Source organism: Miniopterus schreibersii, assembly GCF_964146895.1.
Source record: "Miniopterus schreibersii genome assembly, chromosome: 6".
NCBI lineage: Eukaryota > Metazoa > Chordata > Mammalia > Chiroptera > Miniopteridae > Miniopterus > Miniopterus schreibersii.
The window spans coordinates 60,825,098-60,832,215 of NC_138107.1; positions in this window are offsets into that span (position 1 = coordinate 60,825,098).

The following is a 7,118-nucleotide window of genomic DNA, read 5'->3' on the forward strand; positions in this document are numbered from 1 at the left end:
TTTTCAGCTAGACAAATGAAAGCCCAGGAACATGCCCAAACCTAACATTTCCATTTGCATCTCCATGGGAAACCCAGTTGCTCCCTTTATAAAATCAAGCCCTGGTCCTCTGACACTGACAATTGACATTGGACGAAACTCTCCCATCACTTGGGGGATAATGTGGAGCAGCAATATTCAGTGCAAGATCTTCAAGGGGAGGCTGAAATTCTGCTATAAGTGTCAGACCTCAAGGTCTGTTCCTTTAGAGACTCTGCTCACTTTCAATCTTGAAGCATCCTGGTTCAAATTTTTAGGGGAACCAATGCATTTCCTTTGAATCTGCTATAGATCTCTGTGTAGCTGCAGCTACAACCACTATTATTTATTCTACTGTGTGCTAGACAGTGGGTCTTATTTAATCCTCAGAACAACCTTATGGGGCAGGTTGTAAAGCGTATCCAAATTTTTTGGATGAGTTCACAGAGGCAGAGGTTGGTTTGATAAAATGGCGAAGTTTACATAACTAGAGAGTGATGAGGCCAGGGTTCAAAACCAGGTGCGTCTAACTCCGAAGACATCAGAATACACTCTCATACATATCTCATGGTATCTCAGGAAAGGGTTCAGGTTGAGGAAACCTTTGAGGAGCTGTCCACAAAATCCAGTGATAAGAAGCATGTGGGAGAGAAACGAAGACGCTCTGTGTCCAAGTAGAGAACTGGTTACATTGTAATGATTAAGTCAGCTGGCATAAGAAACCAAGGCCAACCACACTCATGGCTCCCCTTTGATGTGGGGAATGGGTGACAGGCCGATTCCATTGTGCAGTACCAATAGCAACAGCTGGTCTGGAGATTAGAAATAATTTTTAAAATTCCTCAGCCAATGGAAGAAATAGTAGCTTGCTCTGGAGAAAGAAAGATGTAGTCACAGGCCATGTCCCCGACTTCTTCAACAGGCTCCACTCCCACCTGCTGAGGCAGCCCGGGTCCCCCAGGGCACCCTCCCCACATAGACGTCTTATCTGTGCCACATTCTACGGCTGTTTCTCTACCTGTGTTTTGCTTAGCCTCTTGCTGCACCTGGCACAGCCAACCATGCCCCCCTTCTTGGAACACACCTGTCCCCTGAAGTTTGTGGGACCACACTGGCCCGGCGCTCCTGCACCGCAGGCCACGGCTTCCTGCTTACTGGGCCCTCCCTTTCTTCCACCACTCTAATCATTGGCGCTTCCTGTGGTGGTGCCTTTAGTTTGCCTCTCCTTTTTTCCACACTCATTCTCCCCGATTTAAACACCGGCTTCATGCTGATAGCTCCCCCTTTTGCATCCCCAGCCCAGCTCCACCTCTCTTCGTCCATTAGGCCTCCTGTGTCCAAAACAGAACTCATGATTCCCCCCAAATCTGTTTCTCCTCCAGTCCTATCCATCTCATTTAATAACACCACCGCCTGCCTTGTCACTGGAGCCACACACCCCAGACTCATCTCTGGTTCTGTTCTTTTCCTCACATCTATCAACATCCAACCCACCAGCTAGCCTTGTCATCCTCTGGCTTGTATCTTGATTCCGACTGCTCATCACAGCTGCTTCTGCCACCCCAGTCAGTGCAAGCCCCTTCTCTCTGTCCCAAGCTATGCAAACTGCCACCGAAGTGCTCTCCCATTTCTACCTCCCTTTCTCTACACAACCAGACCTTTATAAAAATGTAAATTACATCCTGTCATTTCCCTGCATAAACCACTCCAGATTCTCCACAGGGCTCGAACAGAATTCAGATGCCTTACCGTAGTTCTCAAGATACACAAGACCTGGAGCTGCTGAGGTTTTCCACTCTGCCCTCACTCACTCGCCTCCCAGGCTCCTGACTCTCTCCAGCAGGCCAAGCTCACTCCTACCCGAGGCCCCGGTGTCCATCTGCCTGGGGTGCTCGTCTCTCAGTGAACACAGTTCTGGGGCTTCTCACTGAGGTTCCAGCTCACATGCTCCCTCCACAAAGGGCCCCTTTGGCTCACCCTCACTCCAGTCTCACTCCTTTCCATTACCCTGGGTTAGTTCTTCATGACACTCTCGCTATTCAAAATAACACCTTATTGTATTTGTTCTATTACCATGCTCTCCCCTAGAGTATAAATTCTATAAGGCTGGAAAGAATATTAAGTAGTTCTTTTTGTTTGAAGCAGTAGAAACTGGCTCTGACTAGATTAAAGAGAAAGAGTAATTCATGGGGAAGGTTCTAACCCTTTGAGGTAGAATTTCAACAGCATATATGTTACTGATACCACCTTAGATAGCTCTGAAGAACAAAATCCTGTAAATAGTCACTAGGAAGCATTTTTTAAAAATCAGAAATAGTGTGGTTCAGTGGTTAGAGTGTGAGCCTGCACACCAAAGCGTCCTGGGTTCGATTCTGGCCAAGGGCAAGTCCCTGGGTTGCAGGTTCGATCCCCAGCCCCAGTCAGGGAGCATGAGAGAGGCAACCAATCGATGTGTGTCCCTCTCATCGATGCTTCTCTCTCTCTCCTCCTTCTCTCCCTTCCACTCTCTCTAAAAATCAATGGAAAAAATATCCTCGGCTGAGGATTAACAAAAAAATACATATATATATTCAGCCCTTCCCATATACACAGGGAGGTGAATGAGTGACTTTGGCTGGAGAGGCCGATGGCCGTTTATCCAAGTCTGGGCATAAAGTGAATAATCTTTATGGATGAGGTAAACCTGTCTGTGTGGGAAATATGAAGACAACAATGATGATGAACTCCGTCTCTTAAATAAATTATTCAGATAGAATATTAGACTGCAAAAAAATGAAAATCAGAAATTAATCTTGAGCCTGGTGATAATGGCCTCTAAGCTTTTGTTTATTAAAACATGAACTAATCCTTGATATTATAGGGAAGGAAACGTTTTCCTTGACTGTCTTAGAGTCCCTGACTGGGTCTGAAAAATTAAACCGACAAAGACGGATTTACAGGAGAAAATTACACAAATTTATTTAATGTAAGTTTTATGCGACATGGGAGCCTTCATAAAGAAATGAAGAATTAAAGATGGTTACACCTGAGAGTTTTTATGCTAAATTAGATGAAGGATGGACAGTTGTGGCGAAATAGCGTAGGACAATGGGGGTGTGAGCTAAAGCGATGAGGTGAGGAAACTCCAGAGGGCCTGTTAACTTGGCTTCTTCTCCCTCCGTCTTAGAGATGAGAGCGCTCCTCCCCTCCAGGTGCAGGAGGCCACTTTGCACTCGAGGGTCTTAGAACCTGATTCTGGCGAGGAGGCCCGAGAAGGTCAGAGAGAAAGACCTTTCTGCTTCTGACATTTTCTCAAACTCCTTCGGCTTAAAATAGTCAATGTATCAAGGTGGCATGTTCTGGGGCAACATGTTCTGAACCCTGTCAATATCAGACCTACAACTTATTTTCAAATAAAATGAATTCAGCAAAGAAATTACCTGAAATAATAAGGGTTGTCCTGAACATGATGTGAAATATCCTTATTGAATAGCTCTTCCCAGGTTCTCTTGAGAGTCGGCACAGTGTACACTCTGGAAACAATAATGTCTGATACATGGATGATCTTTCATGCTAAAGGTCAATTACTAGCCTCCTGCCATGGGAGGTGTGAGACCCAGTAGTCCGGGATGGAATGTTTTCTCTAGTGACAAAGTCTAAGGAAAAAACTCAAAGAACAAGATTTCCTGGTTATAAGAACTGAATTGGATTACCTCCCAGCAGTATTGATGAGAAGCGGTTGACGGTTTGGGAGCTTGACTTTCATTATGAAATAAACATACCCTCATATGACAAAACAAGTTTCTGGAAAAGATTTACTAAACATTCTAAAACACGAATTTTAAAGAGTATTGTCATTACTTTTGTGATTCATCAGGGTGACCCCAAGACTCTGACATCCTGCCAGGAGATTATCATCTCCCGGAATAACATGAAAAGTAACATCTCATGAAAACCAGGAATGCATGGAGATAAACAAGGGGCAAACCTTTCATAATTTTCCATGTCCTTCATAACGTCCCCCGGTTCCGACTTTGAAGTCCTTCGGGAATTTTCAAAAGTAGAATATCACTGTGCCGCTTAGCTTCTTGTCACCTGAGACGCAGGGTCTGAACGGCTCGGAGAGGGTGAAACTCACCGGCGCTCTAAGTGCTTCCTGTTAGAAACTCCAGGCCCTTCTCAGAAACACACATTTCCGGAGAGCCTACCAAGTGGCGACGGGGGCTGATGTGAGTTTTGAGTCATCTCTTCCTCTGCCCCTGAGAGTCTGTCGAGAGCAGGAAGATGCAGGCGGCCTTCGTCAAGAGCCGGCTGTAATTTCCACATCCTCTCCTGCCTCTTGAGGGAATACTTTAAGGAACACTTGATATCGCATAGTAAGACATCAGATACTGCAATTTCCTCTGAAAAGTAATTAACATGGGCCCACGTTACAGTCGATGTCATTCTTCAAGAGTTAGTTCCAGGCTAAAGAAAAAATATGACCTGGGAATGGAGAGGAAAGAGAGCCAGGTAGCAACATTCTCAAAAGCAAAAGAGGGGTTAAGCTCATAAACCATGTGAAACAAAATAATAGTGACAGGTTGGAATTAAATTCTAAAATGCCTGAGATTCTGAAGAATTTCTTCCCGTGCATAAATGTGAAGCAGCTCTAAAATAAACAACCATAGAAAAAAGGCTAATGAGAAACTTATTTTCCATGCTCTAAATAAAAGCAGGGATAGGGTCTTTAGAAAATAGGGACATATGAGCTTTCCTTTCTGTTTTGCCATGCAGGGACTGAGAAAGAAAAGTCTGCACTGGGACTGAGGCAGGAGGAGCCAGCCTGCTCCCAGGGCTCTGACCCTCCGGCACTGGGGACTGTGGAGAGAGAGAGAAGGGCAGCCTCTGGCAGCCACATTGAACTCAAACAGCCAATACTCAATACCACTTTGGGACAAGCATGTCACACCAGTAGGGCTACCCACTTACACTTAAAAAACTTAGCAGTCTCTTAGCAGTCTCTTGGGTGGGATAATGGGGCTTCATCTTCATAAAGGAGAGCAGCCCTAAACAATACTTCCTTACTTTTCTCATGTCACAGACATGCATAAACACTGATAGCGTCTGTAAGGTAAATAGGAGCACTTGTTAGAGTACAAGCATCCAACCTGGGGATGTGCTCAAGTGTCCCAGCTGTCCGAAGCCACCTTAATTTAAGGACTGTGGAGATCAACATCTTAATTCACCTTGGTTTACCCTAGAAGCTCTAAAATATCTTCCTGGATTGGGTCAGGCTAGCAGAGAGCTGAGCATTGGAGCTACACAATTACTGAACTGACATCTTGGGCAATGCTAATCTTCTGTAGGAAGGTTGTTAATAAGAGACAGCCACGATGATCCATTACTGTGCAGACCGTATGGGTGCACGGTGTTCATTATACCATACGTATCCCCTCAATTGCAACCCACAAAAGAATTTTCTCAACATCGAGAAAAACTGTGTGCTCTTGAGTTCCTGTTTTTGTTTTATGTCACGGGCAGGACACTGTGAATCTTGTAATGGATCAAATATTTCAGATAAACTGGCTATGTTAGTGTTGTTTATATTGAGTAGATTTTTATTTCCTGACTTGTGCCTGATTACTTGATTCTAGCGGCTGGAACACCAATGATTTCTCTGAGTAACTGAGTGCTTAATTCACACCAGGTTGTAAAATCCCATGATGCTCGTGGATAATTCAAACTGTAAACTGCGCCAGGTGAAAATCCTGCACTAACTCAGGGATAACATGTGCTAATCTTTCATGAAGGTGGATGCTTTGTTTACATCTTGGAAAATACTTGGCAGCCCTTATAGCTATTTTGCCAAGAAAAATCTCCTTCTAATGCTATTTCCACTTGGACATTCATCATTCCAATCCCACAGGCTAAAAATATAAAGACACCCTGGGAAGGAGGAAAGGGCACAGGGGGCAAGCATATGCTTGGCTGTGATGCCACCATGTCATCAGTGCAGCTCTGCCTTGCAGCATCCAAAGCTGGTTTCAGCCATTTTGCCAAAAAGCTCCCTTTGGCCAGTTACTGTACTTTCTTCCCTCTCATGGGTCCTCTTCTGTGTTTTCTCCCTTGCTGCCTTCTGAAAGTACTCTATGCTTTTTATAACCATCTGGTTCATTTTCACTAGGCAGGGTTGCTCTCCTTCCTTTCTTTTCTTTCCAAAAGCACCTTAAACATTTACTAATGAGCCGTGTATACTCAGTGTGCTTGATTCACCACATTTACAGAATCTGAAAGCCAAACCCAAGGTAACTCAGACACACTGCTGCATCGGTGAATGTTTCTACCCTAAATTCCTCCAAAGCTCTGAGGTGGCAGGTAGATAATAGAGTCCAACTCACATGGAAACAACAATTACTATACACTTTAAACTATATATGTTTATATAGCTCTTGCTGTGTTCCAGGCAATATGTTCAATTATTAATTCATTTAATCCTCATAACAACCCTACAAGGTAGATAGCATTATTAACCCCATTTTTCAGAAGAGTAAACCATTGCAAAGAGATGTTAAGTTACTTACCAATGAACTCAGCTAGTAACTGGCAGAGCCAGATGTAAACCTAGGCACTTTGGCTCCAAAGTCTGCTCTGCTAACCCTACCCTATGCTATCTCCACACTTACAGACAGGGTGGAAATGATGCCTTTTCTTACCCAACTATACTAGCTCTGAGTTCTTAACATTAGACTCCACTGCCTTGAAGATTTAGAGGTAGAACTAGAGGTCGCAGATGAGCTGTGCTCTGTACAGGTTAAATGGCTAGTACTAGGCCCATCCCAAGGTGGATGGTGGTGCTTTCCTCCTTCTCTTTAAAGCCCGACATTTGCTCTCTTTTCCTTGCTTATGGGATTATTTGTGGTCATCTTCAGCATGAGTCCCCGAGGCTCTGAGTTTGAGAGAAGAGTGCTAATAAAAAGAGTTAACCATTATTAAATGCTTAATATGTGCTAGAAACTGGTCTAAGATCTTTATGTATAATCTCATTTAATTCTCAAAATAATCCTATGAGGCAGGTATTTTTAATCCCCACTGTACAGACACAAAAAAATCACGTGACTCGCCCAAGATCTTATTGACAG